Source organism: Somniosus microcephalus, chromosome 8 (genome assembly GCF_052327205.1).
Source record: "Somniosus microcephalus isolate GS21.2 chromosome 8, FLI_Smic_1.0, whole genome shotgun sequence".
NCBI classification, from domain to species: Eukaryota; Metazoa; Chordata; class Chondrichthyes; order Squaliformes; family Somniosidae; genus Somniosus; species Somniosus microcephalus.
In genome coordinates this window covers 249348877-249362824 of record NC_140994.1, presented here as the reverse complement: position 1 = coordinate 249362824, position 13948 = coordinate 249348877, and positions in this window count along the sequence as shown.

The window sequence follows — 13948 nt, the reverse complement described above, 5'->3', positions numbered from 1 at the left end:
TTTCTTAAGTCACTGCCTGTGCTGGCCCTTTGGAATTGCTATCCAATTAATCCCATTCACCTACCCTATCCCCATATCTCTGCAATTTTCCTGTTTTTCCTATTGTAACGTATCTCATGTTTAAGCAAGATGGGATAGGTTAAATAGGTGAAATCAAAGTAAAAGTAAACCACAAAGAAAGGACAGGGAGAATGGGATAACGTGGGAATAAAAAGAACCAACATAATTGAAGTTTTTAATATTTATTTCAGTAGTTTCTTACAATAATTTCTGATGTTTGAGTAGCATTATTACTGGTCGTAATCAGCTTCAACATGCATGAGCTGAAAGCATACAAAGCTGGTTCGGTGCAGGCAGATTGCCCTTCGACTCTTTGGTAGATTAAGTGTTACAGTGGGCGAAGAGAAGCAGAGATAGCTTAAACCAGAAGACACTTAACTCGGAACGGTCTGTAACAAACAATAACAGAGTTGAAATCTTTCTGTCTGATATTAGTAATTACATTTCTGTGCCTGTTATCTTAACAATGGCATTAGCCAATTTGTTTTAAACATCTGTTAAAAAAGTAGACAGAGGAATATCATATGAACCTGTTATAATGTATCTGCCACTAATATTGGCTTGCACGATTTCTACTCCCAGATTTGCTAAGACGAAAGACTTTCCTTTCTCTCTCTGTTGGTACCCTTTATCTTATCATTAGATGGTTTGATAGCTGTGAATGACTGGATTCTGAACTTGTTTCATCAGTAACAATTGCGTAGAAACCCATTAAATCAATCACTGCTCTAATATTACCATGTAGGTAATGAGAGAGTAACAGCCAGGCATTCCGATCTTTAGGGTGATAGGAGGCAATTATTTTATTAATGTAATATTCTGATTCATCAAACCAGGCACCAGCTTCTATTTTTATTACATATTTTGGCAACTGTCACAATAAAATATAATTCTCTACAAGCATGACCCATTGGTCGAGAGTTTCCGCTTTTGGGCACAGTCGGCGATCCCGAGCGCAAATCGCACTCAAAATCGCACTAATTTTGAGAAGTGTTATTTTTCTCTCAAGTTTCCGCTCAAACTCATTCCCATATCGCCGAACGTAAAATCAGCCATGATTCGGCGTAATCAGGCAGCATTTTAGAAGGTACTTTTTTTTTAATGATTTGCATTCAAAAATCCACCTTGATATATTTAAGAATGGTAACCTGGTTGCAGTTTTATTAATACAGCTGAAAATGGGTTTATCGCAAAAAAAATAAGCATTTTTAATCAGAGTGGCTAATCCTCCACCTGGGAGTAACCTGATTTTAAATAATTCAAAATGCCCTAAAAAAAAACTATACAGAACCATTTACTCATTACATTGGTGTACAGTAGTCAGTTTCCTAGTAAATTAAAAAAAAATTAGAACATAAGAAATAGAAGCGGGAGTCGGCCATTCGACCCCTCGAGCCTGCTCCGCCATTCAATAAGATCATGGCTGATCTTCTGCCTCAATTCCACCTTCCCACCCTATCCCCATATCCCTTGATTCCCTTAAAATCCAAAAATCTATCAATGTCTGTCTTGAATATAATCAAATTGAAACCTTTAAAAGGTGCCCAATTAATATCCTTGCGCCTAATAAAACCAATTTAAATTTAAGAGCCTCCGCCAAGGCTCCCAAATTAACGCAATTAGCTGAAACTCGCCGTGGTGAGTAATTCAATCTGGGGGGGCGGGGTGTGGCCAGTTTTGTGGGTGGGGCCGGCTCCTAGTGCGAGTTATTTTAAACCAGCGCAAAAGGTCGCGGAAACTCGATTTGCGCTGGACGCTGGTTTGGCCGATTTTGGGCGAATTACGTTGAAAAGACCTGAGCATCCCAGCGGAAACTCCTGCCCATTTTATTAGGTGCTGCTGGTTAGTTACAGCACATTCACACCCTGCAGCCCCATTTAAAACTTGGGATGGGAACTGGGAGTGCGTGGTTGCCGAGTGATCCGTCTTTTCAACTTTTCATTTTCAAAGTCCGTGTTCTTATCCCGATTTATTTTTCGTTGTGCTGATACTAAATTATTTCTCTGTTGCACTCTGGTCGCTGCATGCCATAATCTGTCAAATATCCACTTCCCAATCAATCATACAGCTAAAGAAAACACTATTTTACTCTTATAGTTATTAACTTTGGTCTTGGCACAGTCACTCCCCCAATTCAAAACTGCCACTGTATACTCAACTCAACCTTGTGAATCCAGCAGAATCACAGAATCATACATAAGAACATAAGAAATAGGAGCAGGAGTCGGCCATTTGGCCCCTCGAGCCTGCTCGCCATTCAATAAGATCATGGCTGATCTTCTAACTCATCTCCACTTTCCTGAACTATCCCCATATCCCTTGATTCCCTTAATATTCAAAAAACTATCAATCTCTGCCTTGAATATACTCAATGACTGAGCATCAACACAACCCTCTGGGATAGAGAATTCCAAAGATTCACTACCCTCTGAGTGAAGAAATTTCTCCTCATCTCTGTCCTAAATGGCCAACCCCTTATTCTGAGACTGTGACCCCTGGTTCTAGACTCCCCAGCCAGGGGAAACATCCTCCCTGCATCTATCTTGTCAAGCCCTGTAAGAATTCGGTATGTTTCAATGAGATCACCTCTCATTCTTCTAAACTCGAGAGAACATAGGCCTAGTCTACTCAATCTGTCCTCATAGGACAAACCCCCCATTCCAGGAACCAGTCTGGTGAACCTTCATTGCACTCCCTCTATGGCAAGTATATCCTTCCTTAGGTAAGGAGACCAAAACTGTAAATAATACTCCAGGTGTACATTCGGCCCACCGTGTCTGTGGTAGCTCTTTGAAAGAGCTATCCAATTAGCCCCACTCGCTTGCTCTTTTCCAATAACCCTGCAAATTTCTCCTTTTGTGGGCATTAATGTGCGTGTACAAATTGATTGAGAAGCCAGGAAGTTGATTAGCTTCCTGCTTTGTGCTGGGACTATTACTCCCTTCTCCATTTACCCAGCTCCTCATGGGCTACATACTGCTCCATGCCCACTATGTGTGAGTTAGAATAGTGAGCAATCAGAGGCCGATTTCATCATGGAACTCATCACAATCAAACTCGGTCCTGTCATTGGCTGATACGCATTTTTCCACGGTATTCTCTCATTAGCTACCAGAAGAAAAAAAAAAGTTTTCAAGATGGCGGTGCGCACGGACGCAGCGGCTTTGTCTCTCCCGAGACTGAGCGTTTTCACCCTCCTTCTGAGTCTCTTCTGGACTCTGCTGATTCGGGAATTAAAGGCTGACCTACCGTACAGCCAGCAGACACTCCTAGACATCGGGGCCGACTGCGTGAGGCTTACACTCGGCGACATCGATCTGCCTCCCGACATCGCCCGACCCCCGGGACCAGCGTGGCGTCCTTCCCCAGCCGGAAGTCGGCGCAGACCGCGCAGAGAACGCAAGCAGAAGCGGGGTAAGAGGGCCGGTATCCAAAACAGGCTGAAGAGGGCCCCACAAACCCTCCCTCCCAAGTATTTTCCTGGCCAACGTCAGGTCACTGGAGAACAAAATGAATGAGATCAAACTGGATCTCTCCACACAGAAAAGGACAAAGAAATGCTGCGCCATGATCTTCACAGAGACCTGGCTGAACAACGGCATCCCTGACACCACCATCCAACTAGAAGGACGCACGGTCTTCCGCGCCGACAGAACTGCAGACTCCGGTAAGAGCAAGGGAGGCGGTTTGTGCATTTACACTAACAATGCCTGGTGCACTAACACGGACATAATCGATAGATCCTGCTTGGCTGACTTGGAATTCCTCATGGTAAGGTGCAGACCCTTCTACCTGCCTCGGGAATTCACGGCTGTTATCATCACTGCGGTCTACATCCCACCACACGCTAATGCCAAACTAGCACTGAAGGACCTCTACAGGGCCATCAGCGAACAACAAACAGCGCACCCAGACGGAGCTTTTATCGTCGCGGGGGACTTCAACCACATAAACCTAAAAACTGTACTACCGAAATTCCACCAGAATGTCTCCTGCCCCACAAGAGGGGAGAACACGCTGGATCAAGTCTACACGAGCATTGTAGACGCTTATAAGGCCATTCCCTGCCCCCACCTTGGGAAGTCTGACCACCTCGCCCTGTTTCTAGCCCCGGCATACAAACCGCTCATCAAAAGAGGGAGAACATCAGTGAGAGCAGTGAAAGTATGACCAGAGGGGGCAGTATCGGAGCTTCAGGATTGCTTCAAACGCACTGATTGGGGCATGTTTGCCCATAATGACATCGAGGAATACGCATCCACAGTGCTATTCTACATCAACAGTTGCGTCGAGGTCGTCACGACCCATAAAAATATCAGGACATACCCCAACCAGAAACCCTGGATGAACAGAGAGGTCCGCTCACTGTTGAAAGCACGCGATGCAGCATTTAAATCTGGCGACGCGGCGGCTTACAGTGCAGCTAGGACCAACCTAAAAAAGGGTATCAGGACTGCCAAAAGGAAACAGACACTGCAGATAGAGGATCACTTCCACAACAACTCGGACCCCCGGCGCATGTGGCAAGGCATCCAGTCCATCACTGACTACAAGGGCAAAAACACCAGCCCCCCGGTTAGCGATGCCTCCCTTCCGGAGGAGCTTAACAACTTCTACGCTCGCTTCGACAGGGACAACAGGGAGCCGGCTACCAAAGCCTTGCCACCCCCGGATGACCAGGTGCTCACTCTGTCGACCTCCGACGTAAGGGGTGTTCTACACGGAGTGAACACACGAAAGGCTGCTGGACCGGATAGCATCCCTGGACGGGTACTCAAGGAATGTGCTGACCAGCTGGCTGATGTCATCACCGACATCTTCAATCTGTCATTGGCCCAGGCAGTAGTCCCTACATGCTTCAAGACCGCTACCATTATTCCTGTGCCAAAACAAACAGCTGTGACGTGCCTGAACGACTATCGACCTGTCGCACTCACACCCATCATAATGAAGTGTTTCAAGAGACTGGTCTTAGCCCACATCAAAGCCAGTGTTCCTGCCTCTCTTGACCAACACCAGTTTGCCTATCGTGCAAACAGATCAACGGAGGATGCAATCACAACTGCTCTACACTCGGCACTGAATCACCTAGATGGTAAGGAGACCTACATCAGAATGCTGTTCATAGACTACAGCTCAGCATTCAACACTATCATCCCCAACAAGCTGGCCACCAAACTCCAAACTCTTGGCCTGAACACTTCCCTCTGCAACTGGACCCTGGACTTCCTAACAAACAGACCCCAGTCTGTCAAATTAGGTAACCTCACCTCCCCCCACCTGACCCTGAATACGGGGGCCCCACAAGGATGTGTGCTGAGCCCCCTCCTCTACTCCCTCTTCACCCACGACTGTGTGGCTGTTAATGGTTCCAACACCATCATCAAGTTTGCGGATGACACCACGGTGCTCGGCCAGATCACCAACAACGATGAGTCAGCCTACAGGGAGGAGGTCCAGCATCTCGTGAAGTGGTGCGCCGATAACAACCTGGCCCTTAACATCAAGAAAACCAAAGAAATCATTGTGGACTTCAGGAAGTCGAAAGGCGGAAGTCACACCCCCATCCACATCAATGGGGCTGTGGTGGAAAGGGTGGACAGCTTTAAGTTCCTCGGAGTCCACATCACGGAAGACCTCTCCTGGTCCCTCAACACCTCCTCTCTGGTGAAGAAGGCCCAGCAGCGCCTATATTTCCTAAGGAGGCTGAAGGGATGTAACCTGTCACCCCTGATCCTCTCTAACTTTTACCGCTGCACTATAGAGAGCATCCTGACAAATTGTATCACAGTATGGTATGGCAGCTGTAGCTACTATGACCGGATAGCCCTGCAGCGGGTAGTCAAAACTGCCCAACGCATTACCGGCACCCGGCTACCGACCATAGAGCACATATACCAGAAACGCTGTCTACGGAGGTCACGGTCCATCATCAAAGACCCTACCCACCCCAGCCACAGTCTGTTCGCCCTCCTGCCATCTGGGAGACGCTACAGATGCATTTGCACCCGTACGACCAGATTTAGGAACAGCTTCTTTCCCAGGGCTGTCATCCTACTGAACTCCACAAATAAACTCTAAAGCCTGCACATCTGCCAATGCACTTTATTATGGTTATGTTTATGTTAATATACTACAAGTATGTTGAATGTTTAAATGTCTTAATCCAAATGTACACTCTCGGGAGCTGCAAGCCAAATTTCGTTGTACTGCACTTGTGCACTAACAATGACAATAAAAGTTGATTTGATTTGATTTTGATTTGAAGCAAAAATCTTGACCTATTTTTCCCTTCCTTAGAACAGGTGAACTGAGGTTAATTGTTGGATGGCTACCTCTGCTCAGCAGAGATAAGATAACAGAGGACCGGGGACGCGAGTTTAAACTATGCAAAAGTAGGAATAGATAGGATGTTAGGCGGTTCTTCATTTCCCAGAGAGCAGCGAACCTCTGGAATACATTGCCGGCTTGTGTGGTGGGTGCTGACTCTTTGCCTTCAAAATGGAGTTGGACCGGTTCCTGACTGGGACAGAGATCGCATCATATAGAAAGTCTTTATAGGCAACATTCAGTCCGTGTGATCTCCTGGACTGTGTTAAGTCTGTGAGTTGTTCAAGTAATTAATACTCAGACTTAATCAGTAACAATAAAACAGGTCTTTACTGGTTGGAGGTAGGGACTATACGTAGGTCTTTACTTCATGCCCACAGGCGGGAACTGAGGGGGATCAGTACCCACAGTACTATTTATACCCCTATGGCCAGGAGTGGTACTGCGTATCACTACGCCCAACAAGTAGTACAGTCCTGTCCATAGGTTCAAAGTAGCACACATATTACATACACAACATTCCTCCCTTCCTAGCTTTACAGTCATCTCCCCATTTAACATAACGTAATAACATATATACATATATAACTTCAGGTTTACATAACAGAATAACATAGATACATAGATAACTTCATGTCAAAACAGATCACAGATTCAGTCTCTGCGGAAAACAGTTCACAGATTCAATCTCTGTGGTGGAGTCGGTTCACGTTGCTGGAGTGACTCATTCAATAGTCCTTCCATGGATTTAACAGTTTGAACTTCCGAACTGAATTGGCTCCGTTCGGAGGGACCACGTGTGTGATCTGGTAGAGGTAATAATGGTTCAGATGGGTCATCTTCTGTTTCGACTTTTCCTTTTCTGCTTCTTGGAGACTCTCTGGGCTCCACTGTCAGCTGCCAGCTGCATGCGCAGTTCCTCCTTCTCTTCCTCCTTTTTCCGTAGTAGAGCCACCTTCTCCCGATGTTCCGTAGACTTTCGGTGCTCCTCCATGATTTCTGTATGGTGGGAGTCGAAGTTACAAGTTGGGCAGGACAGGACATAGTAATATTCGGTGTCGTCCTGATCTAGGCCAGCGAGAGGGTCTTCTATTTCCTCCATACCCAGCTGGGCGTTAGCCAGCTTTTGTTCCAAGTCCAGACATCTTTCCTGAAGAGACTTCTTCATGCGTACCTCTTCATCCAGCTTTTTCTGGGCTTTCAGCAAGTCGTTTACTAATGACCTCATTTGAGATTTTACTACTTCAACTTCTTTTGGAGATTGATTGATCGGACTATTCAATCCCTCTACCGGAGCAGCTGTTTCAGCGGTCTGTTGTTCTACGTTGACGGGAGTCAGCGTACTTTTGGCATCCAAGGGCTGCTCTGTTGCAGTCATCTCAGTCTGTGTTGCCACCTCAGCTCTTCCAATACCCTTTGAGAGCTTCGAACCCCTTTCGTTTGAATATTGAAGTTCGTGTTCAAGTTTTTCCCATTTCAGAGTCCTGTCCTTCAGCATATGCAGGAGTTGGCTGACCGTTAACTCCTCTGACATCAGACGTTTTGTGTGCTCCTGCTCCATTTTCTCCATCAGCTGCTTCTGTTGTCTTTCCAGATTCTCCAACTCTATATCAAAGAACTCTTTCGTTGCATTCAACTCTTGCTCAAAACGGCGAAGCATTTGTTCTAATTGCTGTTGTAGTTTGAAATGGAGTTGAGTTCGAGCCCGGTGTCCCTCAGAAATGGGCACATCAGTAGACTTGCCAGACTCAGAATCCACAGTTAAACTATGTTGTTGTTGCTCAGTGGAATTCTGTGCTGAAACTTTGTCTTTTGCACCTGAGTTGGGCTTACCATCATCCGTTCCAGAGTCTGGGCCGACTATCTTCACCGAGTTCTCACTCGTTATTGTTTGTAGGAAATGCCAGTCCATATTCATTTTCCTAATCCACTCCCGTCCTAGTAGTGGAGGACCTCCTTCAGATATCACATATAAGTCCATTATTTGACTGCCTTCGCCCTTGTGGACCACTGCAACCTCTATTTTCCCGATGGGGTACACTCTTTGCCCCGTGTATGTTTTCAATATAATCCCCGTATCCTGTAGGGGAATATGTTGGAATAACTTTCCGTAATCTTTCTTATTTATGACCGTCAATGCCGATCCAGTGTCCAATTCCAGTTTTACTTGGACTCCTTCTATCTGAAGAGTGACCCAAATTGTCTGGAGGTCTGCACCCTTACCAGCGTTGAGTACTCTTAAGCTAGCCAGTTCATTACTGCTAGCGTCTGAATCGGACTCCTGTTCGGTCACCTTGTGTACCTTTGCGTATTTTCCTTGCGGTGACTTCTTGTTGCTGGTCTTCTTCCCTGACCTGCATACTCTAGCTATATGTCCAAGCCTACCACAAGTTCTACATTCTTGGTTTTTAAACCAACACTGGTTCTGATCATGCGTTGTCTTTCCACAACGATAACATTTGCCAGAACTCACACCCAATTTGTGTGCACTGAGCTCCGGTGACCGTAGCTGCATTACTGCCGTGCCTCTCGCTGCGGCTTCGTGTGCTGCTGCCATAGTGGCCGCCTTCTCAAGCGTCAGCTCATTCTCCTCGAGCAGTCGCTTTTGTGTATCCTGTTTAAATAAACCACACACAAATTTGTCTCGAAGTGCCTCTGTCAGTCCCGTTCCAAACTGGCAATATTTCGCTAATTTACGCAATTCCAGCAAATATTCAGCATTGCTTTCATGCTGTAGCTGCCTTCTGTCATAAAATTTAAATCGTTCCGCTAGCATCAGCGGCGTGGGGTTTCGATGATCTTTCAGGACAGTAACAATCTCATCGAACGTCTTATCTGCCGGTTCATCTGGTGATAACAGGTGTTTCAATTGCCCGTATGTCTTCGCACCCATTAAATTTAATAATGTTAGAGCTTTATCTTGGTCACGAATTTTATTGGCCTTACAATAATTTTTTACTCTTTCAACATATATGGCCCAATCTTCGAGGTCACTATCAAAGGTGCTAATATTCCCGTGTTTAGGCATTGTAGATTTGCAATTTCTCAGATTTTCTTTTCTTTACTTGTTATCAAAGATGGCGGCTTCCCGCTCTTGCCGTCGTCCTCCGCCCACAAAATGGCGGTTTTCCCGCGCTTGGCGGTCTTCACCCGTCCCCCGACGCCGTCTCCCTTCAGCCCTCGAGTGCGGCCCTTATCTTCGCCGCGATCGCCCGAGTGCTGCCCTTATCAGCGGATGCGATCGCTGGATCGCGAAGTGGCTCTCGGCTCTTATCAGGAGATGTGATCGCTCTGTTGAAACGCCTCCCGCTCGAAGCGGCTCTCGTGCCCTATTCCTCCAGCTCCCCCAGCCCCGTTCGTGCGGCCAACGCGGTCGACTGCCTGTCGCGTCGCTGCCCGGCTCAGACAACGGCTTACCCACCACCAAGCTGGAGAAGAAGCTGATGGTCGCCGATGGAGGCTCCGAGGTCAGGATGTCTTCCAGTGGGGTGGAGAGGGTGGAAACCTCTCTGCAACGTCCTGGCTGTGGACGAAGCTGCCGTGGAGTGACTGCCGCAGGGTCCGAATCAGACTCGTCGCCAGTGTTAAGTCTGTGAGTTGTTCAAGTAATTAATACTCAGACTTAATCAGTAACAATAAAACAGGTCTTTACTGGTTGGAGGTAGGGACTATACGTAGGTCTTTACTTCATGCCCACAGGCGGGAACTGAGGGGGATCAGTACCCACAGTACTATTTATACCCCTATGGCCAGGAGTGGTACTGCGTATCACTACGCCCAACAAGTAGTGCAGTCCTGTCCATAGGTTCAAAGTAGCACACATATTACATACACAACAGACTGGCTTTGATCACCTGAGGGGGTTGGAGAGGAATTTTCCAGTGTATTTTTCCCTTATTGGCCCCAGGTTTTTTCCCTGTTCTTTTGACTCTCCCAGAAGATTACATGCTGTGGGGAGGTGGGAAGGCAGGTCGGGGGGAGAGGGAATGGGGTGGCAAGGCGGGGGTGGTGGGGGATAGGGAAGAAGTGTTCAGTCATGATGCTCCAGCCATTCTGGTTTGGGGCTTGATGGACCAGCTGCCCTTTTCCTGCCAATCAATTTGTATTTTAACATTCTCGTAACTAAGCACCAATTAAGTTTCATACTTCAGATTTTCACCAGGCAGTGTTGTTAAGGATTTTTAAACAGATTTTTTTTGGAATGGATGCCAGTCTAGATCAGTAGTAAAATCATGCTAATTTACGAGCAGAATGATACTTTAATTCCTGATTAAACAACAGTAAATTGGTATAACTTCTTGGGTGATCTGCCCTCTCTATCTTCAAAGCAATCTGTTACTGTCATGTTAAATTAATCTCAGCTCAATCCGGTTTCATCTTTTGTCAATACTGATGATAATTGCCCAGATAATTAACTAATTACAGGACCAAAATTATGTTCAGTCTTTGCGTTGTTAGCCCAGTGTGCTGTGATCAGATGTGCGTACATCACAGTTCCATACCGCTACTGTCTGTTTCAAAAAGAAAATTAGCATATCAATTTAACTTGAGGTTATTTAATTCATAGATAATTATTTGCCACCCTTCATGTTGGACTGACCAGAATTTGAAAAGATGTGAGATCAAAATCTTCCTACAGATGTGAATCTGGGACATACATGCTTGACTGCCCTTAAAGGCGTTATGTTGAGCAACCTTAGCCAGAATGATGATGGGGCTGAAAGGATTAAATGATGAGGACAGGCTGCACAGACTGGGTTAATATTCCCTTGAACATAGAAAATTAATCGGTGTTTAAGATCGAAGTGCCCAATGACACCATCGTGTCAGCCAATGAGTTGCAGGCGGGGCAGGGCTTATGGCAGGAATCACAGCAAGAAAGTCGTATTTTAAAGCGAGCAAAGCAAACAGCGAAACAAAGTCTACTTACAGAGTCTATTTAAAAAGAGTCTCTACGGACTGCCGCAAACAGAACTCAAGACCAAATCTGCAGCAATGTCTACCGATAAAAGCAGGGTCATTTCTCCAGCAAAATACAATGAGTGGGGGATAGTTACATAACACAAATTGTGTGCATAAAATCAATCCCAGTCACTTACAGCAGTGCCGTCTCCAGGCGTGATTGACAAGGTAATTACCCAATCTACTCCATTGTGGCCGGGAAGAGTGGTGTCACTATATGCAGCAGGTTAAGATGGTTAAAGGAATTGATCTGGTAGCTAGAGAGAAATTTCCTCAGATGGGAGAGTCCAGAACAAGGAGGCATAACCTTAAAATTAGATTTAGGCTGGTCAAGGGTGATGTCAGGAAGCACTTCTTCACACAAAGGGTAGTGAAAATCTGGAACTCTCCCCCAAAAAGCTGTTGAGGTTGGGGATCAATTGAAAATGTCAAAACTGAGATTGATAGACTTCTGTTAGGTAAGAGTATTAAGGGTTACGGAACCAAGGTTAGTAAATTGAGTTAGGGTACAGATCAGCAATGATCTGAGTGAGTGGTGGAACTGGCTCGAGGGGCTGAATGGCCTCCTCCTATGTTCGTTCCTATGTTCCTTAATGAAGTTCTAAGGCCCAGAGTGCAGAACATCGCTAAGTTTCAAGAAAATTGGAAGGAAGACTGGCAAAATCACCAATTGGTGACACCACGCTTGAGTTTTAAAAACCTCTAAATTATGGGAGTATGATGGGGAGGTATGATGTTAAATGCAATTGTGCAAATATTAAGCAATGTTTTGTAACAACCAGAATCATAGAATCATAGAATGGTTATATCACAGAAGGAGGCCATTCAACCCGTCGAGCCCGTGCCAGCTCTCTCTGCACTTCAGCTAGTCCCACTCACCCACCCTTTCCCCGTAGACCTGCACATTTTTTCTATTTCAGGCAGTGCATTCCAGATCCTAACCATAGAAACATTGAAAAATAGGAGCAGGAGTAGGCCATTCGGCCCTTCGAGCCTGCTCCACCATTCAATATGATCATGGCTGATCCTCTATCTCAATACAGGAAACTTTGTTATATCCGGCACTGACGGGACTGAGCTGTTGCCGATCTATCAAAACTGCCGGACATACCAGCGTTAATGTTGAAGCATACGGAGGTTTTCATCTCCGAATCTGACAACAAACACTGTTGCTTAGCAACAGCTTCTAAACAGTCGGCTCGTACCTTGGAAGCATCTCTGTAGCTTAGCAACAGCTTCAGAGAGACTTTCCAGAGCCTGACTGTTGAAAAAAAAGCCACGAGAAGAAAAATAAACTAACAAAACGGCTCCTGATTTCTGCCGGTAGATCGAGGTTTCCGGACATACAACCTCGGGATAAACCAAAGTTTCCTGTACCATATGGGAACCACTCGCTGCGTAAAAAAGCTTTTCCTCATGTCACCTTTGGTTCTTTTGCCAATCACCTTAAAGCTGTGTCCTCTGGTTCTCGACCCTTCTGCCAATGGGAACAGTTTTCCTCTATCTACTCTAGACCCCTCATGATTTGGAACACCTCTATCAAATCTCCTCTCAATCTTCTCTGCTCCAAGGAGAACAATCCCAGCCGCTCTAGTCTATCCACATAACCGAAATCCCTCATCCCTGGAACCATTCTCGTAAATCTTTTTTGCACTCTCTCTAAGGCCTTCACATCCTTGCTAAAGTGTGGTGCCCAGAATTGGACACCATGCTCCAGTTGAGTACGAGCCAGTGTTTTATAAAGGTTCATTATAACTTCCTTGCTTCTATGCCTCTACTTATGAAGCCCAGGATCCCAATTGCTTTTTTAACCGCTTTGTCAACCTGCCCTGCCACCTTTAACGATTTGTGCACATACACCCCCAGGTCTCTCTCTTCAGAAAAACGGTTTCTTTTTTTTTACTTCAGAAGATTTTAAAAGGGATTTGCAGAAGTTAGGAATATTTTTATTACAGATTTGAGATCTGTTAATGTGACACTGAATAGTTATTTTGTGTGCTCATTAAAGTGAGGGATGTTTGTGTTCAGAAAGGAAACCCTTTCTCTTTCACTATTCAGCTCCAAGGTCAGATATAGCACAGCACAATCAGAGGCAGAGTACAGCCACAATCTCAGAAGAGCATCTCCTACCGTACCAGTGTGGCATTTTCTCACTTTGAACACAAATCCTACAGCCTCTCTCAGTGGGATTGCCAATTAGGAGCAGTGTTTTGCTGTAGGGCCATGCCCACCAGGAAGTGGATTTAGGTTGCCCAAATACATTTCATAGAGGGCCTCTTGCAGTGAGCAGACAGAGAAGACTATTATCCCATCAGTCTGAGTTAGGTTTGAACCAAAATCTCAGAGAGTTAAGGTAATTGCAAAAGAACCAGAAGGGCAAGTGAGGAGAATTCTTTTATGCAGTGAGTTATTATGACCTGGAATGCGCTGCCTGAAAGAGTGATGGAAGCAGATTCAACAGTAACTTTCAAAAGGGAATTGAATAAATACTTGAACGGGTGAAAATTTCAAGGCTATGGGGGAAAGGGCAGCAGACTGGGACTAATTGGATAGCAATTTCAAAGAGCCGGCACAGACACTATGGGCCGAATGGCCT